The sequence below is a fragment of the Grammomys surdaster genome, unplaced genomic scaffold (genome assembly GCF_004785775.1).
Source record: "Grammomys surdaster isolate TR1022 unplaced genomic scaffold, NIH_TR_1.0 184, whole genome shotgun sequence".
NCBI classification, from domain to species: Eukaryota; Metazoa; Chordata; class Mammalia; order Rodentia; family Muridae; genus Grammomys; species Grammomys surdaster.
The window spans coordinates 421,681-447,578 of record NW_021604629.1 but is presented as its reverse complement, the minus strand read 5'-3'; the positions used below and the strand labels follow the sequence as shown (position 1 = coordinate 447,578).

General features: G+C 41.4%; 1 protein-coding gene and 1 pseudogene across 2 annotated transcripts in view; one reads left to right on the top strand and one right to left on the bottom strand.

The window, feature by feature from the left end:
- Syt9 (synaptotagmin 9) overlaps window positions 1-25,898 on the bottom strand; it is a 162,736-nt gene that overhangs the window by 116,242 nt on the left and 20,596 nt on the right. The window lies entirely within an intron of this gene.
- On the top strand, window positions 2,686-4,278 carry LOC114621698 (annotated as a pseudogene). The gene has a single exon (XR_003711465.1). The product of XR_003711465.1 is annotated as a lymphokine-activated killer T-cell-originated protein kinase pseudogene (transcript).

Genomic DNA, 25,898 nt, shown 5'->3' with positions numbered 1-25,898 from the left:
ACTTTAATGGTGTGTCCATGTACATCAGACAAAATGCTGTAACACCGAATCCAAGCTAGGCAAGTACAATTCTAAAGGACAGCTGAAAAATTTCAAAAGTGGCAAGTACTGCTGACCAATGAAAAAAGGGCCTGGTCATCCACCAGTTGTGTATGATCTGAGGAACAGCAGCCATTATCTTAGTTTTCTATTGCTGGGATAAAATACCAAGGCAATTTATAAAAGAAAACATTTAATCTGGTTTATGTTTTTGCAGGATTAGAATCCATGATGCAAAGGAACAGCTGAGAACTTACATCTTGATCTCCTAGTAGAGGTAGAGAGACACATTGTGAATAGCATTAAGTCTTTTGAAACCCAAGGCCTGTCTCCCAGTGACATGCCTCCTCCAGTAAGGTCACACCTCCTAATCCATTCCAAATAGTTCCACAAACATATGAGCCTATGGGGGCCATTCTCATTCCATCTCCTACGGGCTAGAAGTAGCAATCAATGGAACCAAACAGGAAGGTCAGCAGCTCAAAGGACACCAGCCAAGCTGAGGCATCAGTATAAATGATCCACGGCATGAACCAAATTACAGCAAGAGGCAATTCATTTCTGTATGATGCAGTATAGATTAAAAAGCATGGGTGAAGCAGTAACCAGCAAAGAGGACCCTAGAGATCCCATCTGACCCAGGAATGAAAATAAGACAATTCTCCAAATAGAAGAGCAATTCAGAAACACAACAGCTAAGAAACTTGGTAGAAGGTAAACCTAAACCACCACCGCCACCGCCGCCGCCGCCACTGCCACCAGCAGCAGCAGCAACAACAACAACAACAAACCCAACTCAGAAATACAAGCAATGATAAAGGGTGTTTCCCCCTGAAAGATATAATATCTACAATTACTGAAAGACTAAGACACAGAAAATGGAGGCAAATGTCATCGAAGGGGGACAGTGTTTAAGTTCCTTAAAACTGAAGAAGTGGGTAGAGATCCACCCAGCTCTGAGACACAATACTTTGATCATAGATGTTTTTATTGTGACATTGAAAAAATAAAGATAAGAGAAAGCCATAAAGCTGAGATAAGAATAATAAAGATCCAGGACTCAGCGAGTAAACCGCCTGCTATGCACAAGGCCTTACATTCAGATCCCCAACATACAGGTAAAAGCTAGATGTGGTCTCGCACATCAGTAACCCTAGCACTGAGGGGATGAAGTGAACATAGTCAGATCCCCAGCTCACTAGCCAGTGAGCCTAATGCAATCAGTAAACTTCAGGTCAGGAGACCCTGTCTGAACACGTAACAGGGAGAGTGACAACAGACTCCAACCAACATCAACCTATGGTCCCCTCTCCCCACACACACTAATTAAAACACTAAGAAACTAGAACCATAATCAAACTTACCAGAAACTATATAGAAGAAAATGCATGAAAATTTCTGAGAAGAAAACTATATTCAACTTAAAAATTTCTACCCAAATATGTTATTGATTAAGTGTATAAGGGTTCAAGAAACATTTTTAGAACTGGATGGCATCGGAAGGATACTTCCAGGCATCCATCATGGAAGCCCCTTATGGATGACTGTGGGAAATAAAATGAAACATATATACAGAAAATTTTTCACTCAATGCAAAAAAGCTGAAAGAGAAAACCACAGCACTGGGCAACAGTCCAGAGTCAAGTCCTACCTGCAGCAGTGACCTATCTGAGCATATAGCATACTACCTAGTTAGCAAGTGTGTGAAACAAGAAATATGTGGGCCAGAAATCTAATGATATTGGAGGTTATTAGTAGGAATTCTTAAGGATGATCATCGTATTATGGTTATGTCTCAGGGGCATGTGTGGAACCATTCTAGGTGATACAAGGCCTAGAACTGGCTTCAAATTACAGATCGACAAACACTGACTAGGACTTAATTACTGAGTTTTGATATGTGGACTTTACTATATTATCCTCTCTATTCTTGAATGTTTGGCAAGTTCCTAAAGGAACATAAAAATGTAAACATGCTTTGATGGAGAAAAATGATCTGTGACTTTAACCTTAGACATTCATATTTAATAGGTCTTGGATGAGGTCCAAAATCTCCATTTTTAACAAGCATCTCAAATCTCAGATTAATCTGATACACATGGCTTACTGATCACAATGAGTGCTTAACCCCTACAAGTTAATCCCAGTGAATGTGACTCTGTGTGTGTGTGTGTGTGTGTGTGTGTGTGTGTGTGTGTGTGTGCATGCATGTGTGCACATTGTGAACACAAGATGCTTTTCCAGACCCTACAACAATTATGTCTTTGGGATCTACCACAGATAACACCAGGAAATTCTGTTAGGAAATTAGGCCAAGAAGAACTTGAGGACATCGCATGGTTCCTTACAGGGAAAGTGGTAATGTAATTAGATAGAGGAAATAGGCAAGACAAGACAGCTCTGATGATGGGACGCTAAGAGTTTCAGAGAACAGGACCAAAGAGGACATTCTGTATTAGAATGAATCTTCAGCATCATCCAGAATATTTAATGTGAGAATTCCTTTATCAGCATCCCTTTCATGTGACTACATTTAACACTACACCATCTATCTATCCATCTATCTATCTATCTTATACAATCAACTTTTTTTTTTACTGTTACAGTTTAAAGAGATATTACTGTGAACCTAAAATGGTTCTCATTTTTCACCTTTTTACCCGAGGGTACGAATGTGGATCTAACGTGATTGCTACAATGGAAGGAATCAATAATTTCAAGACACCAAACAAATTATCTGAAAAAAGGAAATCTGTATTATGTTCGACTCCATGTGTAAATATCCCTGCCTCTCCATTTATGCAGAAGCTTGGCTTTGGGACTGGGGTCAGCGTTTACCTAATGAAAAGATCTCCTAGAGGGTTGTCTCATTCTCCTTGGGCTGTGAAAAAGATAAATCCTTTATGTGATGGTCAATATCGAACTGTGTATCAGAAGAGACTAACTGATGAAGCTAAGATTTTAAAAAACCTAAATCACCCAAACATTATAGGGTATCGTGCTTTTACTGAAGCCAGTGATGGTAATCTGTGCCTTGCTATGGAGTATGGAGGTGAAAAGTCTCTGAATGACCTGATAGAAGAGCGGAACAAAGACAGTGGAAGTCCTTTTCCTGCTGCTGTAATTCTCAGAGTTGCTTTGCACATGGCGAGAGGGCTAAAGTATCTGCATCAAGAAAAGAAGCTACTTCATGGAGACATAAAGTCTTCAAATGTTGTAATTAAAGGTGATTTTGAAACAATTAAAATCTGTGATGTAGGAGTCTCTCTGCCACTGGATGAAAATATGACTGTGACTGATCCTGAGGCCTGTTATATTGGCACTGAGCCATGGAAACCTAAGGAAGCATTGGAGGAAAATGGCATTATTACTGACAAGGCAGATATGTTTGCTTTTGGCCTTACTCTGTGGGAAATGATGACTTTGTGTATTCCACACATCAATCTTCCAGATGATGATGATGAAGATGCAACCTTTGATGAGAGTGACTTCGATGATGAAGCATACTATGCAGCTCTGGGGACAAGGCCATCCATCAACATGGAAGAACTGGATGAATCCTACCAGAAGGTCATTGAACTCTTCTGTGTGTGTACTAATGAGGATCCTAAAGATCGCCCATCTGCTGCACACATTGTTGAAGCTTTGGAACTAGATGGTCAATGTTGTGGTGGTCTAAGCTTGAAGCATAGCTTGTATGGGAACTGTTAATTAGATGTGTTTAGTTAATATAACTTATAGTACCTAGACACTAGAAGTAGCTTATTTTAGGACCATTGTACAGTTACTCTTTGCATAACTTTCTGACATGTTAGTTCTTATATATGCACTTATTATACTGGATAGTCTATGAAGTTTAAGAAACTCCAGGTATCTAGATGCTGCCTCTGATTTAAACACTAGAGACCCCTGTCTAAGATGACTTAGAATCAAGGGACTGTTGCTTTGTTAAAGATTTAGATATTCTTGCTTCTTTAATGAGTTACTAAAATTTTCACTATATATGGTACACAGTTAATCTGTCTGCTCATAGTGTCCACTCTTTTATCAGCCCATGTGCCCTGGAGTTGAGAAGAGCATGGTTCAGAAGCATAGCTCCTGGGGTGTTTCAGACCCTAGTTACAGTCTTGCCTCTCTCCACATCTTAGTGTCTAACTTACTTTGTTTTTACTGACTGTATCCTAAGTCTTTTAATGTTAATGTAAGAATAAACAAATAAAAGACAGTGATAGTACCAGGCAAAAAAAAAAAAAAAAAAAATGGTTCTCAAGGCAGCCTACTCTAACACAAGTGAAGAGGAAAAGGGGAAGGAGGGTGAATATTGCAGTCAAATATCCCAGCTCTCCAGAAAAACACAGTGCAGAGAAACTCAGCTCCACACCTCAGTAGGCTCCAGGGCATCTTCTGAACAGCATGCTGGAGAAGACACATGTACTAGATCCCAGGTTAAAATTAAACGCTCTGACGTTAAAATGATGGAACTTGTCTAGGAAATGCAATCATGCAAAGATATTGCTGTGTAATTACATTGTAGGCGCCACCGCACAGCAGTTATAAGCAGAGCTGTAAGTCACAGTCAAGATTTGTGTCTCTGAAGTGGGTGTGGCAGCACACTCCTGTAATCCCAGCACTTGGGAGGCAGAGGCAAGAGAATTAGAAGTTCAAGGCCATCTTCCACTACATAGCAAATTCAAGGTCAGTCTAAGCTACCAGAGTCCCTGACTCAAAGCACAACAAAAATGATTTTTCATCTCAACATTAGTTGTATAACCTTAGGTTAATTTCTTTATATTTTCATTTGTCATAGTAATAATGTTGGTCTCTACTTCTTAGAGTTGTCTGTAAGGACTACTCAGAAATTCCTGGTGCTAGATATAGGGTAGGGGATCAATGGATATAGAGTACTTGCTGTGTAAGCAATGGGACTTGAGTTAAAATCCCCAATACCCATGTAAAAAATTCTGAATATGGCCATATGGGATTATAGTAGAACCCCAGTATCAGGAAACAGAGAAATGTGGATCCCGGGAGCTCAGTGGCCAACCAGTCTAGCCACAAAAGAGAACTTCTGGTTCAGTGAGAGACCCTGTCTTAAAGGAATAAGGCAGAGGATGATAAAAGACATACTCTGGCCTCCACAGATACACGCACCCACAAACTCACATGTACATGCCATACAGACACAGCACACAACACATACCAAAATCAGTTTTTAAAAAATTAAAGTTACTGGTGCTAAATAAGTATAAATTATTATTTTTTTAATAATATGTCTCAGGATAAGGGTACTCCATGTTCAGATCCATTATTGCCACCAATAAGTGATAACTGCAGATAAACAGTAAGGGCGTTATGAGGTGGTCTGGCTGCAAACACACACAGAAAGCTATCAGCATCCAGTGACTTCAATCGCTGAGGTCAAGGTGCTTCCCTCACACAACTGATACATGCTAAGAACTAAACTGGAAGCTTAAAATAAGACCAGCCCTTGCTCTTAAGAAACTACTAGCCAGGAGGATTCCTTGTAGTACTAGTCCCAGCTCTGGGCACTCCTAGGTGCTGGAAGTCAGGGTACAGATCCAAACCTGGGATTCAGAGATGACCCCCCCTTCCCCACCAACACTAAGACAGCAGCTGGTACCTGGGAGTAGGAGTGCTGGAGCAGCAGAGCCTGAACTGTGCCACTGGTGGACACTGGAGAGATCTGACATGGGTGCTCGGAAAGATCTATGAATGGACGGCTAGGCTGATTCTGATGGGTGAACTGAGAAAGAAAGGGGAGCTGTTCAAAGGCTCTTCTTCTTGAATCTCCAGGTGACCACGGACAGATGGCTGGCAGATACAAGGAGGTAAAGTCTGTTCTCCTGGTGTCTCTAATGGCAATGAAGACTGCGTTATTAGAAGCTAGATGGCCCTTGTTGTCATGTGGTGTGAAGAACCATGGTGAGCTGGGTCCACATAAGATGGTTTTGTGGAAGACAGAACTTAAAAACAGCAATATGCGATGCTTAAGCTCGAGTAGTTTCTAAGTGAACTGTTGAAGGCATGGTGCTTCCCAGCTAAAGGCTAAGAGAAAATGTAGAGATGACGGAAATCACTTGAAGACAAGCTGACTAAGCAAATAGAAGCTAGAACTCAAGGATTTGGAAAAAGTCTTGTTAAAAATAATATATTTATTTATTCTTTGAAAAAGTTCAGATAATATATTTTGATTATATTCCTCTATTTCCCCAGCTCCTCCTCCACTTCCTTACCCACCTGCCCTCCTCTTCCTCACTCTCTCACAACTCTCTTTTGGTGAACCCATCTAGTCCAGTTTGTGTTGGCCAACTCCCCCAGAGTGTGGTTGATGTACTGGGTGTCAATCCATGAAGAAAACTCTCTTTCTGTCTCCCAACAGCATTCAAGCATCAATAACTCCTCAGGTAGGGTGGACTTCATGCCCACCCATCTTCCTCCATGCTGGAATCTTATATGGCTTGAGCTTGTGTGTCTGGAAACCACTGTTGTTTTCAGTCATCCACCACTTCTGCCTTAGTAATCTAATCTCCTCAGATTTCTGAGACTTGAAGGTAATGGTATAGATGTCCCATTTAGGAATAAACACTCCAGTGTCTCCTCTTATTCTCTGCACACTGACCAGTAATAGGTGTCTATGTTAATTACTATTTGCTGTGAGTTTCTGTGCTGAGGACTGAGAGACACAAGTCGTCACGGATCATTTTGTGTCTGCTTAGCAGAAAATTAGTAGCAGGGTTTTCTCCTAGGCTCAATAACATATTTAGCCACATATTCTTAGCCTCATTTCAGTGTCAGGTGTAGAAGCCATCTTGTGGAAGGACCTTAAATGAAATAAGAAAGTAACGGGCTGTTCCCTTAACATCATAGTCACTATTGTACACAGTGAGTGCCAGGCAGGGTTCACAGTGGGTGAGCCAGGCGATATTTTTCTCCTCTTGCAACATACACAGCACCTTCTAGCACGATGAATGAATAACAGCCAGTAGGGATGAAGCTTAGATCTTGAAAATTCTTAAGTCTTTCCACATGGTAGAAAATAAGAAAGCATATTGAAAACACAGTGGGTGGCAAGCCATGAACGAGGAATTAATATAGGGTTGAACCAGACCTGAGCAGCTGAAAAAGTAACAGTCTGAAGCAGAAGGGAGACAAGATGGGAAGGAATGATGGAAAGCTCCACTCAGAGGCACTTGAGTATGGGGGACCTGGAGGAACCCTGGGCATGCAGAGCATGCTTGGCAGATCTAGGGGTAATGTTCCACATATCCAGGAGAGACCATTACCCACAGTGCTTCCCAAATGCCAGACCTTAGCACAGTGTACCTGGAGGAAAGGCAGTCTAACCAAAACAGATTCTTTGTGAATCCTAAGATCTCCAACAATTTACCTTGTAGTTTGGGCTTAGGTGGGACTTGAGACCCTTTGCTTCTTGTCTCTTCCTTTTGGAATGGACATCTCTATGCTACTCTACGCTGTGATATGCTACCTTCTCCTGTGCTAGTTCTACCCCTAAATTTTGGAGCCTTGTGATGTTTGATTCCATTGGTTCACAACAGGAATGGCAGTGTGCCTCAGAGTGAGTCATACCTTGAATCCCAGTCCTATCCGATTAAATGACATTTAGATGAGATTCTGCATTTCAGACTTTAGAATTGATGCTCAAATAGGTTAAAATCTGGGGGCTCTGGAAATGTAGTGAGTGTGTTTTGCAAGTGAAAAGAATATGGATCATAGAAGACTTGGAATATAATACCAGACTGCATAGTTTTGTCTCCTCAAAACTCATATACCATTCCATCTGCAGCATGGAGCTGGAAACAGCAGGGTCAGGAGTTCAAGGTCATCTTTGGTTGTACTGTAAGTTCAAGCCAGATTTGAACTTAGCTTGAACTTAGCACTGGCTCATGGTAAAAATTGCAAGGATTAAGAAGCATTAAATCAGGCCTACAGGGGCCCATTATTAAGGTACTGAGCCAGGTAAACAGAACACACAGCTGCCTTAAGACCCTATCTCAAAAAGCAAAAAACAAAGAATAAAAACAAAACAAACAAAAATCCATGTTTTGAAACCCTCACTCCACACAGAGGTCCTTCACCACTTTCGATTATGACATAACCATTTGTGGACAAGGAAGCAGACATTTGCCAGATAACAAATCTGCTGGCACCTGCTCCAGAACTTTTTTAATATCTAGAATTGAGGGGCATTGTGGTATGTCATGTATAACCTGCGGGTCTGTGGTTTTCTGTTACAGCACTCTGGACCGACTAAGACTTAAGTCTTACATATACTCACTTCTCAGAAGACTAGTCCCAGGCCATCTGATTATGTTTTTAAAAGATCACCTAGAGAAAATAACGGGCAGGGCTTCCCACTGTGGTTGTGTAGGTTTGGTGTCTTAGTTTCCATTCTATTATTGTGAAGAGACACTACAAACAAGGCAACTTATAGAAGAAAGCATTTAATCAAGGGCTTGCTTACAGTTTCAGAGAGTAAATCCATAACTGTCATGGTGGGGACTGTAGAGGCAGGCCGACATGGGGCTGGAGGCAGTAGCTGACAGCTTACATCTGATCCAAGCAGGAGGCAGAGAGCAAGAAACTAGGCCTGGAGTCAGCTTTTGAAACCTCAAAGCCCACCCCACAGTGACATAACTTCTCCAACAAGGCCACACCTCCTAATCCTTCCTAAACAGTCCACTAACTGGGAACCAAACATTCAAATACATGGTCTCATTCAAACCACCACACATAAGTCACAATCTACTCAAATATATACAGTAATTAGGAAAGAGCTTTCATCTTTTAAGAAACCCAGACCTAGCCTTGCACCATTTATGCACATTGTGACAACAGCTAAGTCTTTGCCTGACTAGGGTCTTCTGCGTCTGTCCTGAAGGACCTGGACATGACACACACATTTTTTGGCTCCTGTGAAACCTGACAACTAACCTTGAGCTCACAGGACTGTCTCTATCTAGAGCTAAAGTCATAATAGTTCCCATTATAGCCACAAGTCAGAGTGCTATCCAACTGAAGGCTACAATTTATGGCCATTCCTGCTTTTTATTCCTGCAGCAGACATGAGATTCTCTGATCACTGGCTCATGGTGAAAATTGCAAGGATTATGGAGCATTAACTCAGGCCTACAGGGGCCCATTATTAAGGTACTGAGCCAGGTAAACAGAACACGCAGCTGCTTTAACTCTAAGAAACCCGTGAGTAAAACGAATCAGAATATGAGCCCCAGCAAATGGCATCAACTACATTTATTTTTCTGTTGCTATCACAGAGCATGGTCTATCTGTAACCAGACCATGTCCACAGAGTACTTCCTTAGAAGGCCACCCAAATGATTCTGCCTGTGTAACTAAGCAGCTAGCCTAAAATTAGCATGGGGAGACATGTTCTTTTGCACCTTTAATTTGCAAAGTGCTGTTTCATGAGTGTGACCAGCTCTTCTTCACACTAACATTGTCACCTCTGCCTCAGCCAAATGAGGCTACACAGGGGCTGCAGCTGCAAGCACTCATGGGGGTGCTGCAGCACCTGTGTTTATAGCCCCTCCCTTCCAAAGCCTGCTGTACCACTGTCTGCATATCAGGAAGGCCCAGTCACCATGGTCTATTTGGCTACAGTGCTTCCTCTATCGTTGTACTTACTCTAGAAATTATCTGACTGTGGGAGGGATCTACCTATAATATCTTACCTTGCCTGGTTAGAAGGAAATGCTTGTAGAATCTACAATTTCTCTTTTGTTTTTGCTTTTGAAATTTTGAGACAGTCCCTAGAGAAGTAGTTCTGGCTGGCATGGGACTATGATGCAGTCCCTCTCACTGAACTTGCAACCCATCCTCCTATCTCAGCTAGGACTACAGATTTGTACACCACACCCACCCAGCCCCTGTGTTTTGTGCATATTGGGGTGCCCATGGTGGTGACAAAGGACAGGCTGTAGGGTCAACAACTCTCCTTGGTGTGCTCACAGGGCAGCACAGCCCCACCCTGCCTACCTGTGGGGCCCCAGTGAGGTGGGAGCATGTACCTGGAGACAGGATGTGCAGCTTGTACTCAAAGACTGCTGGCTGCCTCTGGTGTCTTACAGTTCACTCCTTGCCTCCACCATGGGGAGACATTCCTCTTCAATCTGGCTGCACACCTGCCCAACACTCACCACAGAGCTTTCGTTCTCTTTCCTGACATTTCTTTGAAGCTGGGCCTTCTGCATTGACCCAATAATTTCATACCTCCCACAGGACCCTTTCCCAAGCCTTTTCAGTCAGGATCCTCTGCTAGGCCAGATTTGCTTTTGCTTTGATCCAATTTTTGTACAAATCTCTCATCTACACTGGGAAACAAGATAAAAAGGTTGCTGACAAGCACCGTTCTGAACTTGTGTTTAGAAGCATCTCATAAACCAATGTCTGCTGTGGGACTACTTCTTCCACTTGGATCAGCTCGAGGCCTGACATTTCCTTAAATGAACCTGATCACTGCTCCCAGCCCTTCACCATTCAGCAAGTAAGCAGACCGCTTGATTGGAGAGCCCAGACTCAGTCCTGCCTCCCATCGGGCATCTTCCCACCTGCATAGGACATGATGTGGAACTACGGAGTTGTTTTGATTTTAGATCTCAGAATTAAACAGACTTTCCCCTCAGGTCCTTCTTCAGACACAGCTGGACACCTCCAGAGCAGAGACTTGCCATCAAGGCATCTGGCCAAGCTGAAAGTGGACTACTATTCTTGCTGGCTGGGGCTATGCTGGTGTGGTTAGAGACTCACAGGCTTCTATTAGTATGAATGGAGCACCATGGAGTGGGGAGTTTTGAGGAAAGAACCTAGAGATGGAATGCAGGCTTGACTTAAGCACAAGCTATTCCTTCAGAGTCTTCATTCATTCATTCATTTATTCATTCATTCATATTACAGTCCCCCCTCACAGACTCTCCTCCCTTCCCCCTAACCTTCTTCTCTGAGAGGGTGGAGGTCCCCTGGGTATCCCCCCATCCTGGTCCATCAAGTCTCTGCAGGATTAAGCACATCCTATCCCACAGAGGCCGGACAAGGCAGCCCTGTTGGGGAAGGGATTCCACAGTCAGGCTACACCTTTAGGGACAGCCTCTGTTAGGCTGTCCAGTTGTTAGGGGACCCACATGGAGACTGAATTGCATGTCCTACTATTTCTTGAGTGAGCAGAGCTCCTGCTGAGTCTCAGGGCATGTTGGAGGCAATGAGCCAAAGGACTTTATGTGTGACTCTCTGAAGGCTCCTTAGGCTCTAGCCACCTCACAGTTCTGGTCCCAAAATTTTGTGTCTTTCAAATTAGGAACTTAAAAACACATCCTACAATCATACAACTCCTCATATGTACATGATGTTCTTCACAGTCAAAGTCCCTCTTTCAACACCTGCTTATGAAATCCTTTCCTCAGATTTGCCTTTGATCTCTTTCAATGGGAGATCCTGGAAATTCCACCATCACAAATACAGACCTCCATTCTCTTCACCGCTTTCAGCCATTCTAGCCTAACCCTTATGAATTAAACCCCAGGTTGCCCATGCCTTTTACTCCAGTTGACTTAAGCCAATAGGAAGTCCTGATGAAAACTAGACGGCAGCGGGAGAGGCCAGCTAAGGCAGTTAGTTTTATTTTCTTTATTCTCTCAAGAAATACTAGAGAAGACACTGAAGAAATAGCAGTGCTTAAATGAAGCCTGAACTCAATCTCTAGGTTGATCCCTCATAATTCCGCACCTCACAGCTCTTCCTTAGCTGTCCTCTTGTGACTATCATGCCCTGTATGTCCTGTTGCTTAAGCCTCAGCTCTTCTAGGTTCTTCTATCCACAGATAATGACAACAGCTCCCCCTGTTACCAGCTCTAGCGAGTGCATTATCCCTCAATGGTTCCCTTGAATCCTGACCTTAACATTACAGAGAGTCTTTGTGTTAAACTTCCCACAAATTACCCAGTTTGATCATGCTGCCTGCTAGCTTCCACTAGCAGTAATTCACAGTAAAACTGGTTATTTTCTATCCCAGGTCATAGCTCTAGCTACCTGGATAACATCAAGGAAGCTGTACCCTTGAGATTCCTAACACATAAAACAAAAATGTACTGAGATGGAAGAGTCTTCCAGGTCTCATCTTCTCAAATAAGAGTGAAAAATTCTATTCCTAATATATCTCTACAACTCAGCATGGCATCAGTTCACAAGACATAGTCTTGTGGGATAAGTGATAAAATTATAAACTATCTGTCATTTCTACTTTACATCTACTCTTACTCCACTAAAAATGTGTTTAAGTTTCTAAAAACTCTGTACAAATACATATATATATATATATGAAGATAGACAGAGAGACAGAGAGACACAGAGAAAGAACCATCATTAAGGCTAATTGTTCAGATTGGGTGTGATAATATGTGTCTGCAACCACATAGTCAGAAGATGGAGAGTATGAGGACAGTCAACACTTTGTCGCAAGTTCAAGGCCAGCCTATGATATATGAGGCTCTATCTTTTAAAAATTTACTCATTCTCATAACTGAAAATTATACAATATCTCACTCTTTCCTGGATGTTAATATTTTATCCAGCATATTATAGAAGGAACATGGGCCATGGAAATGGACACACTTTCTTTTTTTTTTCTTTTTGTTTCTCTTATTTTTATTGTTGGTGAGGTACTGTAAAATCCATTTTCTTTTCAGTTGATATGTATGCACTGTTTACCTCTAAAATTTGTGGATTGTGGTGGCCCATGCCAGTAGAATATGCTGAATAGGTGGAGGTTAGTCTGGGTTACAACTGTTTATTTATTTATTTATTTATTTATTTATTTACATTTCAGATGTTATCCCCTCTCCCCACCCTAGCCCCAGTTAACCTCCTATCCCACCCCTCTTCCTCCTTTTTTGCTTTTATACCATTTAAATTACATGCAAGTACTAAGGTCAGTTCTAGGTTGAGGAACTAGCAATATGACAGATGCAAATAGTCAAGGAACAAGCAAGACAATAAACCCAGATAGTCAAAGAACATGCAGGACTATAAACAGAGTCCTGTGATCACTATTTCTAAGGGCTTATCAGGATGACCAAAAATGAGCCTGCTTCCCTGTCCTAGCCCAAAGTCATTTTCATGCCTGAAGCCTACTTCTTTGTTCTAGCTTAAGATTTAAATTCCTGCCTGAAATTACTTCTTTCTTCTAGCCTAGGATTTAGATTTCTGCCTGAAGTTACTTCTTTGTTCTAGCCTAATGTCAGCTAACTTTACAACACACTATCCTGAGGAATCTCTCAGGAAGACACTTTGTTACCAGAGGTTCTATGACATTGTCAGAAGATTCTAGAGAAATGATATCTTCAGAAGAAGCTAGATGTCTTCAAATAACCTTGCTTCCTTGGTCAAAACTAACCTTGGAAGAACTTGCCCTCAGAGATTTCCTGGAATATAAGTATAGGAGAATCTCTTTCCATTCCTCTCCCTGTTCTGTGTGGTTTTAACCCTTGAGCACAGCTACCAGCCAGACACCATTCCAGCCTATAACCCTTGCCAGCGTGGACCTCCATATCCCATATCCAAACGTACTCTTAGGTTCTCGAGTGGCTGTGCTGAAGTCACACTTGGACTAACAGGCTAAAAGCTATGTATTTAAGTATCACCTTTCCTCCACAGATTGTAGGATTTGAAATCAATTTCTCTGTAGCCATATTTAACATTACTGAAATGCAGGCAGTATCTTTGCAATCACTCATTTTCCTAGCAGTGCTATCAACTGGTTGGGCATGATAATATGAAGAAATATAACTATTGTTCTAAGTGGCACCAACTAGGGAAAAAAGTGGTTAAGATTTCAATAGATTTCTTGACACTCACAAGAAGGAACAAGGGTACCAGTTGTTCTCACAATGCTCTTAAGAAGCCTGTCCTCCCTGAGTTGCAAGCATTCTGAATAACAGGCAGTGGGCAGAACTTTAGCTGTAAGCAGGCAATGACAGTTTTGCCTAAGACATTTCCACACTCTTGTCTTCTTTTATATCAGACAGTATTTTCTAAAATTTAAAATTTTTAAATTATGGTAAAATACATATAACATACAACATTGCATCTAACTATCTTATAACAGACAGGTGGCATTATAAACATTCACTGCTCCTATTTCTAGAACTTTTTTGGCATCCTACACTGGATCTCAGTACTCACTAACTCTTAACTAAGCTCCTGTAAGTACTACCCACTTTATGTCTCTATGATGAACCAAGTGTTTGTGAAAGCTAGTCACCAGATAAGGACTTAACCTTGCACAAGAGTACAGAACAGAGAACAAAACTGGATCCCTAGAGCATAGGCAAAATGGCAGGGTAGCCAGGCAGGGAGTACAGGTAGAACAGCAGGGTGCCTAGGCAGGAGGCAAACACAGGATGGCTGGATGCTGCATTAATGCTGAGTAAAGAAGAGAGTCTGGAGGCACAACTCAAATGATGCTCTGGAAAGTGAGACAGACGAGGGGATATGAAATACAAAGAGGTTCTCTGACCCTGGATGTGCACATGATCTCTGGGGAGTTACATAGAACTCACACTCCTGTGGGCAGTCATGAGTATCCTATATGATGAGAGATCCAAGCAGTTATGACTATGAGATGCTATCTAAAGACTGTCTTGAATATTAAGTGCTCTTTCCATACCAGAAACGTGAGAACTGTAGATAGGAGTTATGAGGACTTCCTATAGCATCAAAACAAGGCAAGGTTCTACAGCTAAAGGACTGGAAGAAACTAAAGCCATACTGCTGGTGGCAGGCCAGAAGACAGATTGTAGAAAGAACAAAAGCAAGAAAACAACATGAGGAGAACAGAAGAAACATCAGTGAAAGAAAAATCAAAGGCAGCAAATGTGAGGGAGTACTAAGAAAGCTACATGTGTAGTCAAAACCCAACAAAGCCAAGGACATACTTCATTTATATAATACATTGTTCTCCATCATATGCCCAATTGCAGACTCAGAAAACAACATGCATGACAGGCCGGGGAGCCTTCATAATCTGTGCAGGTAAAGACTAATTACTAATCTAGCATGCCCACTTATGTTTTAGGCCCACAAATGGGTCATATGCTGGAAAACATTTGGATTACACAATAAATAATGAAAAAGAAATAAGTACTAAAAAGTTAAAAAGAATTAAACATTATTGTAAAAATATATAAGGATCACCTAGCTAATGGACAGCTAATGGGCAGATATCTTTGTCAAAAATGTACATCTTTATGTTTACCAAATACCAATAATGTCTCTATGTAAAGTTCCTCTTAAGCCCCCTGCTAAAATACTACTTAAGGCAGTACCATCTAGTCACCTAGTTGCTGAGGCTCTCCAAGGTTTGCCAGCCCCTTGACAAATACCTACTTAATTTTTCCTGTTGGAACTGAGAATACATGTTGTGATGGTTTGTATATGCTTGGCCTAGGGAGTGGCAGTATTTGGAGGTATGGTCTTGTTGGAGCAGGTGTAGCCTTGTTGGAGTAGGTGTGTTACTGTGAGCATGGGCTTTAAGACCCTAGTCCTAGCTGCCTGGAAGTCATTCTTCTAGCCTTCAGATGAAGATGCTGAACTCTCAACTCTATGTGCACCATCTCTGCCTGGATGCTGCCATGCTCTTGCCTTGACGATAATGGACTGAACCTCTGAACCTGTAAGCCAGCCCCAATTAAATGTTTTCCTTTATAAGATTTGCCACGGTCATGGTGTCTGTTCATAGCAGTAAAACCTTAACTAAGACACATGTCATAAGACCCTTGGCCAATACTGAAAAATTAATTGTAAAGAGGATCTCCCTCTATCTCTTGCTATGATATCATGGTGCCCCTCAATTTTTAAATTTATATAATTATATTATTTATTCTTTTAAAGATTTACTTTTGAGAGCATAATATACCTACAATATTTCTCCCTTCTTTTTCCTTCCTCCAAATCCTCTCATACATCCATCCCTTCCCACTCTTCAAATTCATGGCCTCTTTTTCACTAGTGTGTGTGTGTGTGTGTGTGTGTGTAATTTTGTATGTATATTGTATATTTTCAGGGCTGACCATTTGGCACTGGGCAGCCACTTGATGTGCTCTTCCCAGGGGAATACCCCTTCCCTGCTCCTAGCTTTCCTCAGTTTCCTGTAGTTTTCTATGTAGGGGTGAGGCCTTGTGGGCTTTTCCTATGCAGTTTGGAATGCCCTTGGTGTTATCCTTGCTCAGTTAATGTTCGGGCAGTCACACTGGTGAGACTTTATGGGTGTAGCTCCTGATATTAGAAGACACAACCTCCCAGCAAACTCCCTTATCCTCTGGCTCCTACAGTCCTTCCTCCTCCTCTTCCACAGTGATCCCTGAGAGTAGGTTCGGGAGTGTTTTCTAGATGTATCCACTGGGAATAGGCTCCATTTGAAATAAAGAAAAGACATGCACTGGTTTGTTTGCAAAGTATTGGGATAGAATATATCCTATGACAGTTTAAGAAACGTATGGTGCTTTTCTTGCCATAAAAGAATACAGCAGCTAAAAACAAAGCTGATACAATCATGGCAATATGTCCAACTCTGGAGAGCAGATAATGGAAGACTTTGGATACAAGCGACTGAATTCTTCAACTGGCACAAGGATAAGGGCATAAACTGTTTCCGTTTCTGAGCTTTCAACACGCTTCATGGCTTGGTAATAAGCAGCTTTACATAAAACCGCAATATTATGACAGACACACATTAGCTCAGATTCCAACTGGTGTTCCGGAAAATGATACTGGAGTTTATCCTCTGCTCCCCCACAACTGGTGGCCCCCCCCCCACACACACACACACACGAAATAGGAAAATTCTTCATTCTTCATCATGTGTATGTGAACAAAATTTGAAGTATATTATTTACAGAATGGACAGAATTAGCAAGAAGTTAAAATTAGGCAAAGGTAAATATAGTTGCTTTGTGAAGAGACCCACAGGATGAACTGAAGCCTGCATCCCTCCATTTTTTAAAAAATACTGTACATATGTACTACTTGGATTGTTATAATTATATTTGTAAATAAATACACAAAGGTTAAATTAATACACAGGCAGCATGCTTTAAAATGGGAAGCTAAAACATTATAAATTCTGACAAATAAGGATCATGAAGTGCCCAAAGTGCAAAACTGCAGCCAGGATGTTCAGAAAAAGTACCTGCATGGAGTCTACTCATGGACAATTCTGCCCAGCCCCGTCAGAGGCTGACACAGGATGGGGCACCAGGATGGTCTGGGAAGGGTCCCTGAGTCCATGAGGGTGCACAGCATCTGGAGGGTATGCTTTCCTGAGGAACTGTGATTAAGTACCACATCTGTCTGTCTACCTGTGTGCTTCTTTCTGTGGATGCACACTTCTTTTCTACCTGGCCACAGAATGTTTATTGAGTGCCCTTGGTTGTTGTCTCAGGTTTTCCCCTGATCCAGAAAGATGGAATCAGCTCCATCAAGCACATATCTCCCACTCGCTGCCAGTGTGGCTTGGAGACAAAGGCAGAAAAATGGCATCAGAAATGCTCACAAATGGCTTCCTCGTCTTTGTTTGTTTGTTTGTTTTCAATGATATAAAAAAAGTTGCATTTTCCCACTTCATAGTGCAAATATTTGTTAAAATATTAAAAGACAATCTTCTTTACTGCAATTAAGAACCAGCAGCCCTCAGAGCAATTTTTACTTGAGGTAATATTCCAGGGCCTGCAACAGGAGAGCTTATATGGCTGAACTAGAGCCAAATTGCTGGGTTATAGCCAATGTCCACAGCAGGAAAGAACAATTAGCAACTTGAAGCAATTTTGTGTTTATAGTCATTCAGCAAGTAAAGTTCCGTGTAAATAGGCCCCCATGCCATAATTACAGGGATCAGTTCAGAAAATATTGATAGAGGCTAGATACCTACAGTGGAACATTCAAGCATACTTCAGGAAATGTTCTCAGGGAGTATAATAAAGTTATTTAACAGTATGCATGTAAGCATAACAGTAAGAAAGCACGAGGAGTGAGCATATTAATGATGTACTGCCTCATCTGTGGCTATGTAAACTTCTTTCAAATAAAAAAATCCACAGCACTACCTTAAAGGAGAATTTTCATAAAGATTGTGGCTCATATCCCAATATTTTTTTTTTTACATGTGGCAGAGAGCTTCAAATTTTTAACTCCTGAATATTACCTTTAGTTCTATATACAGCTTTCACAAAGAGCTCCAATCTGAAGCCACAGCGGCTACAACACCATCAAATTTCAATTGCAAGCTAAATGTCCTTTTACAGACCAAGTATAGAAGTGGAAAAGTAAAAACCAACAATATCATACCACTGCTGTGTACCAGAGCTTGTGAGAGTGTAAAGCCATCAAAATCCAGTTTGGCTGAAACCAACAGGATATGCTACAAGAGAGGTACCTTTGCATGTCAGAATATCTACGGATACAAAACAAAGCTGACATATTATTAAAACATAAACAGTCTCCCAGACACAACAGAGGAGGCTTCTCTTTTACATCCTACGTACCTGTTTAGCAATCCCTCTCAACTCTGGTGTCCACATCTGTTAGTTACTGGATAGCTGCATTTGTATGCAAATATGAGAATGTACTTGAGTATTTATTTGTGTTCTATGAGTTCAGAAAACTGGCTTCTATTCAGTTAATGTTCTATAGCCAGCCCACAGAAGCTCTTAAGGGCCAATTATCAAATTTTCAAAAAATGTAGAAGCTGGTTATTAAACACAGGCATTGCTCAAGATTGAAGTACATAAACTGCTAATTAAACAAACAATATTGGAAGGAAAGGTAATAAATATCCCAGAATGATCATTTCCTAGCAATTCTTACTGCATATCCCTATTATCTACTCAGAGTACCTCTGGTATCTGTGCAGCATATGAGCTACTGATATGCAATCAGGCATCTCTTCCTAACCCCACCCTCAGTGATACCACTCAGTAGCTTGAAATGGGCCACAGCAGAAGCATCGATATCAATCAAACTGCAAACACCAAAGACCAAGGTTTATTTGTGCTGATGATAGCCCATGAAAGTGAAGTCTTACTAAAGTCTTACAGAAGTGACTGGAGATTCAACAGCACAGATAAAAACCATGCCATGCCTGTAGACATTACACTGGGAACTTCACTGGAAAAAAAAAATCAAGGATATTTTCTTCTAGGATTAAAAAAAAAAATGTTTCAACAAACAGGTTGCTTACATCGATGGCTGACAAGTAAGGTTTTGAGATGTGGTGGTGTTTACTTTGTCTTTACATAAATGAAGCTATCAACCAGCTTCAAGAGGTGGACCTACTCTCCTTTGTCAGTTGCAATCACATGTTGCTATGGAAACAGGAGTTTGACAGAACCAAAAACTTTCTGATTGTAATTATTATATTATCAACTGCAATATAATTGATGAATGGAATGTGTGTTTTAATATGAATTGTGTTATATATTATGTGGGTGACATTTATTATGAACTTATGGGTGTGTTTACAGGTATGCTTTTTATTCCGGACAGCCAGTTGTTACATAGGTACTAGGTACATATGTACATAGGTACATAGTATGCCACCCTTCCCAAGCCAAGAAGTAGAGAGTCTGACTTTCCTACAGAACCACATGTAACTATACTTCCTCTCACATCTCTACTGCTCTTTAAATCTTTCTGTCTTTAATGAGAACCATCCCAGTTTCAGTACTGAAAAGATCTGCCTCCGCTGCATGACTTTTGCATCATCACTGACTGTCACCAGATGGCAGCAAGGCTGGGTATGACCCTGGGCCATTAGATAGATGTAGAGGAGGATCAGAAATTCCTGAGCCATAAGCATAGCAAAAAATAAATAAATCACAACAACACAACCGAATCTGTTCACAAGACAACTGAAGAGTCCCACACTTTTCTGAGTAACTTTCTTCACGGCAAATAATTTCATCCTTGTAGTCAAAGTGGGTGTGCTTCACGAATGCCTCAAAAGCTGATTAAAAGTAGATTCCTGAGCTAAGCCTCCAGAGATTCTGATACTTAATGAGGCTCAGGAATCAACATTTTAAATAAACGCCCTCAAGTATCTCTGAAGGCAGGGTGTGGCTTGAAACTCAGTGAGAAACGCAGTGTTATGGCACACTCAACATAAACACAGTAGGCTATCCCCGCTCCCCACTGCTCTCCCAAGCCCACTCTGATTCTACCAATCTGCTATAAGAAGCTATCTTCCTGTCTCTCTGGCTTTCTTTTCATCTGGCATGAGCCTCACCTTACCCACCCACTATTCCCCAACAAAGTTTCTCTGTTCCCGGCTTTAAAAAAAAAAAAAAAGACACACATTGTTGGCTGTCATAAACAGTCTCATGAAAAAAATCTCCCTAGTCAAGAGGGACAGCACCAGAACAGAAGCAAGGGGAGGTTCCCTATGACTTGGTTTGAATCTGGAACACCTTTTCCAAATGCTCATGAACCATCTGCTAAGTTGGCTTAAGACTTTGCCAGGGATGGACACTGAGCTAACAATCTTCCATTTCCAGATTCTGTGTATCCTCCACTGTGAGGGCTGGGCTCGGAGCCCAACTCTCTCAGCTAGTGGAGCCGCCTCTATTGGATGTCTTCTAGCATCTGTCACCATTATGCTCTCTCTCCAGGCAGGGGGATATCTTCTTTTTCAGTTTGAACTTAAAGTAAAATAATAACGTTTCTGATTATTCTCTCTTTGGGTGTTTCCAAAACTCTAATTAATTCTAGCTAATGGAATTCCTGAAAGTATCTCCATAGCATATGCTTCCGGAAATTCCTAGATGTGTATTAGCCAGGTCCTTTCATTTATGTGCCTTAAGCATTTTAATGTGTACTCGCCGGTGTGTGAAAGCTGCCAAGATGGTGGGGTCTCCCCAAATCCACACAAAAGAGGAAGAATATATGAATGTTTTTAAAAATTATTTTTATTCTTCTTAAGCTATTTGTAATCTAACTGCATAAAATATACTCTTTATTCACTTACATACTATGCCAAAAAAATTTTAAATAAGAAAAAGTATACCTTTGCTTAAGCCACTTGCATTATAGAACATTAACTGAGCTCTATCTATCAAGCCAAGACAAGGAAACTAATACTAAGTGAAATATGATGAAGAGTCACTTTTGAGGGAGTTGGTACAGTGCTTGCTCACGTGTACAAAGTCCTAGGTTTCATCCCCAGCACTGCATAAACCAGGCATGGTGCCATATGCTTATGATCCTAGCGCTCAGAAGAGGCAGATTATTGTCAGTTCTATATCAAGTTCTTTTCTAGGATGCAGAGGGTCTCACAAACCTTGTTTTTTGAGAGGGAAAAAAGAGCCCCCGTCTATGAACCACATTCTAGTGTTGCTGTGGGCACACCAGGAGAAAGCACAACTTCAGCTCTGTGGATACTTAGGTGTCCCCAAGACAATTTTGCAGAAACCCAGGAATTAGTGAAACAAGAGTTTTAAAATCACTACACAGATGCAAATGCTCAGAACTTACTTCAGTTCAGAATCTGCTTCTCTCTGCTAAGTAACTTGTCACATTCCTGGCTTTTAACAGGTCCACAGCATCCTTGGCACACTGTCTTTCCTAGTGAGTCTTCATGCACCACTGTGATAGAACTGTTCAACTGAAAATATTCTGAGCATGATTTTCCAGGAAATTGGTAATAAAGTTCTGCAACAAAAATGTGTTTCAACATTGAAAACTCAAATCTAGTACCCAGTCTTGGGGGAGAGGCATCAACCTTCAACTAAACACACAGGATGCTTAAGAAGCTATCCACTAAGCTGCACTGCCCTGAGCCTAACACAGTACAAAAGCAAAGTTAATTAGTACTAAAAATGCTCCTTTAAGAAAACCCTTTAGATTTACAACAACAGAAGCAATCTCTCAATGGTGTCTCCTCTTCCCTGTCTCATTCATTATTTCTTCAGTTATCTTTGACTTCTGATGAGGAAGGCAAGGCAGGAACCCTTCCTGAGAAGTGTAAATACAGTATTCTTTAGCATACAACACATAACAAATTTTCATTTTGAAAATCTCTCATATCTTTTGGGTTTTGAAAATGCTTTCTATGCTGTAACTTGATGGCAATGACCAGAATTCAGCCCAAAAACAAGTTTCTACTCAGACAATCCACTCTTCTTACATCTATTCAAACATTTATCAAGTCCTATTGTACTTGAAGCACTGAGTAAATAAGGAGAATGAAAAGTTGCAAATACACATCACATTCCTTTAGCAAATCCCCAGGTTAAAGAAGCAAGCAGATGAAAGGTTAGTGGTGATACATGTCTTTAACCCCAGCATTTTCAGAGGCCAGCCTGTTCTACAACGTTCCAGGACAGCTGGGGTTTCACAGAGAAACTCCATCTCAAAAGCAAGCAAGCAAACAAACAAAAAGAAAAGACCAGAAGGAAGTAGACACATAGAAGAGCTGATACAAGAATGGAAAATTGGGTAAACATAATTCAGGGGACTCTGATTCAGGACTAAGAAACGATCAAGAAAAATGAATGAGAAAGGAAGAGGGATGGCTAGGAGAATCTGTCTGGGCTGAAGGGCAGTTTAAGAGTTAAGAAACAGCAGCCAAATCAGCATAAAATGGGGGGGGGGTCACCTCATGCAACCTGATAAGCCTAACATGTATCACACAGAGCATCTTGTGACCTTTGGCCTTGATCCTGCTGCTCACTGGAACCACTGAAGTTTTATAAAGGAAAGCAGTGAGTCCTACTTAGTTTTCAGAAAGTCTACTGTTGCGTCCATGGAGGGTAGACTTTGAAGTAAAAGACAGGTGTAGGAAGCTGGTAGTGGTTTCCATAGCTCAGGGAATGGTCTGATGGTGTGAAATTAGGTGACAGTCATAATAATGGAGGTGGGAGACAGCTATAATAAGGAGAAATCATGAGGTAAGACTAGTGGACATAGGTGGTGTTAGATGTGAGTAGCTCTGGTGGTATGGTAATGATGCTTCTGAAAATGACTCCCACTTTATGATCTGAGTGACTGGGGGTGGGAGTAGTGTCACCCACTGAGATGAGGAAAATATAGAACTGGAGAATGACTTATCCGTTTACTTAATATTTGAGTAGCTCAAGTTGGTCTAGGTATTATGAGCATATAGGAGGAAATAACTGCAGCTTATATACTAGAGGGGGAAGTCACACAGTAAACCAATAGAATATTGTGTAAACGCTGGTATATGTTCCTTGAAGAAAAGAAAGCCACGGAAAGGAAATATAAGGGTGATATTTAGAAAACGGAGCCCCATCCGACTTGTTCCCGAGCAGCTGCCATGTTCCTGCTGCTCCTGAGCTCTGACAGGGTTCTGGCTAGATAGATGTGCAGGCCCTGGCACCCACAAGACATCCACAAAGCTCAGCTGAACCCCAGACAGTATCTGCCATCCTTACAGTACCTGGTAGAAATGATACTTGTAAAGCTTAATGACTATCTGAAGGATTTATATATTTAGAAATGCTCAATCAACAAGATGCCCACACAATTAAGAGTTGTTACCCAATATCTAACCTTTTGATTAGTAGTTGCTATCCAGGACAGCTTTCGACCAATCCATGGTTCTCCATGGCTGATAGCCTCCTTCTTCTCCTCTTCCTCTCTTTCTCCCCTCCCCTTTCTCTCTTTCTCTCCCAGCTCCACCTCCTCTTCTACTGCCTAATCATCTCCACTGCGAATACAATGTAGCAGAATAAGTATCCTGCTACAGGAAAGGCCCATAAGACCTTTCTAGGGAGTTACTTATTGAGCAATGAGACTAACTGAAGAGTGCTAAGGCAGACTGAACCTGTGAGGATGAGATTGTGTTGAATTGCAAGTCACTCTGTCCAAATGGAGATCAGGAGGATCCAGGCTGGAATATGGATTTGAAATTATCATTATATCAGAGTTTCCCAAGTCTTGAAATGGGAGAGGGCAGCTTGTGAGATAAACCAGTGAGGATATACTGGGTCAAGTTTATAAGGGGCAAAATATTAACACTTATGGGACAAGTAGAAGAAAAGACACAAGTAAAAGAAGAAAAAAAAAATGGGATTCACTGTTACACAGCTGCTGAGACACAAGGCACCACTCACCATTTTAAATACAGCAGCATCCTTATGACGAACGTGTGCCCCAGAGATTAGCAATTAGTAGGTCACTGGTAGCTGTAGCTAGTGCGGCCTCCAGAGGGTGGGTGTGGGAATTGAACAGCAGTGGTGTGAAGGCAGAGGAGGAGATTTGGCCAGTGAAAGATGCCTTCTGAGCTGTGCGAGAGCAGGGCAGAGGTCTACAAGAAGACTAGAGCTGGCCAGTCAAAGAGGATGAACTGAAGCCATGCTTTCTAACAATCGTCATATTACTGGAGCAGAGGACGTGCTCACTGTGCTAGTCATGTACAGCACAGGCTCCTGGGAACCAATGACCCAGCTAAAGCCAGCCAGAGTATGGCAAAGCTAGGATACCTACCATTTCTTTCTCAGATGGATTTGTAAAAAAATTCAGGAAACTATCCCTGACTATGTATATGAGATTACATTTAATCGGAGATATTATAGGCACAAGATAGCATGGAGGTGCTTTTCCATGGAAAGGGGGCTGGGAACCTACACCTAAGCTTTCAGGTGAGTTTACATTTGGGTGTTGCATCCTGTAAGGGAAAACTCATTCCTCCATTCATTCAGAGAACACTGGTCTCAGGAATTCAAGGTCATGTTTGGTTGCATGTATCAAATGAGGTAAAAGAAGAGAAAAACCTAAAAGGTGCTGGAGAGGAAAGCCCAGTGAACTGAGAGAAACTAACCAAGCACAGTAAGAATATAAAAAAGACCCAAAACTAGGCAGTGACAACAGGCATGAATAACAGAAACACAGTTTTGTGAGTGAAAATCCCTAGACAAATGCTGTGACTATAAAGGCCAACTGATGAGAACTTCAATGATGTGGTAGTGTTGGCATGTTGCACCCCCAGAGACAAATTATCCTATGTCACATTCAACTCCTCCATAACCACTTACCACTCACCTCTGTCCATGTGACCTACTATCTATGTGACTACTGAGTAGGTTTTTAGAATACAGGAACAGATCCATAGCTTTCACCAACCTAATGGCTACAAATGTTGTCAGATGGCATCTGAGGCCTATGGCCACTTTGACATATCCACCTACCTGATGTCCCCACCAAGGTGAAGGTGCCTTGACCTATGATTTTCTTTGTTCTGTTACTATAAAAACTTCATAAAACTGTGTTAGAGAATGGAATTTGAGGTTACCCGATTCTGTGTTCTTGTTCCATGATCACTCATATTTGGCTCCAGAATAAACTACCTCTTATCTCCTTTGAGGATAAAGCTATTTCTTATACCTATGGTCTAAACAACAAGTCCTGAAATATCAGAATTAGGGACTTCACTGCAAGCAAAGGAGAAGTAAAGCCTGGGCTAATCAAAGGCAGTTTTACATAGCACGGCAGGCAATAAACATATCACAGGACTTTATCTCAAAGGGCAGCAATAAAAATAGACTCTGAGGGTTTTTAGATAGATCTAGCAAGAGATAAAAACCATGTCTATTTCTGAAATTAGGTGATGTGGAAGGTTCTGTAATCTCAGAGACTAAGTTCACTTAGGGTACAACCTGATCACTCTCTCCACAGCCCCATTCATGTACTTCCCTGACACAACCATCAAGTCTGAGATCTGATTGTGTAAAATGGTGCTTCAGTTTCTTGGAAAGATGGTAACCTCTGAATTTCTGTAAGCAAATCCCTGGGCACCGCAGGCT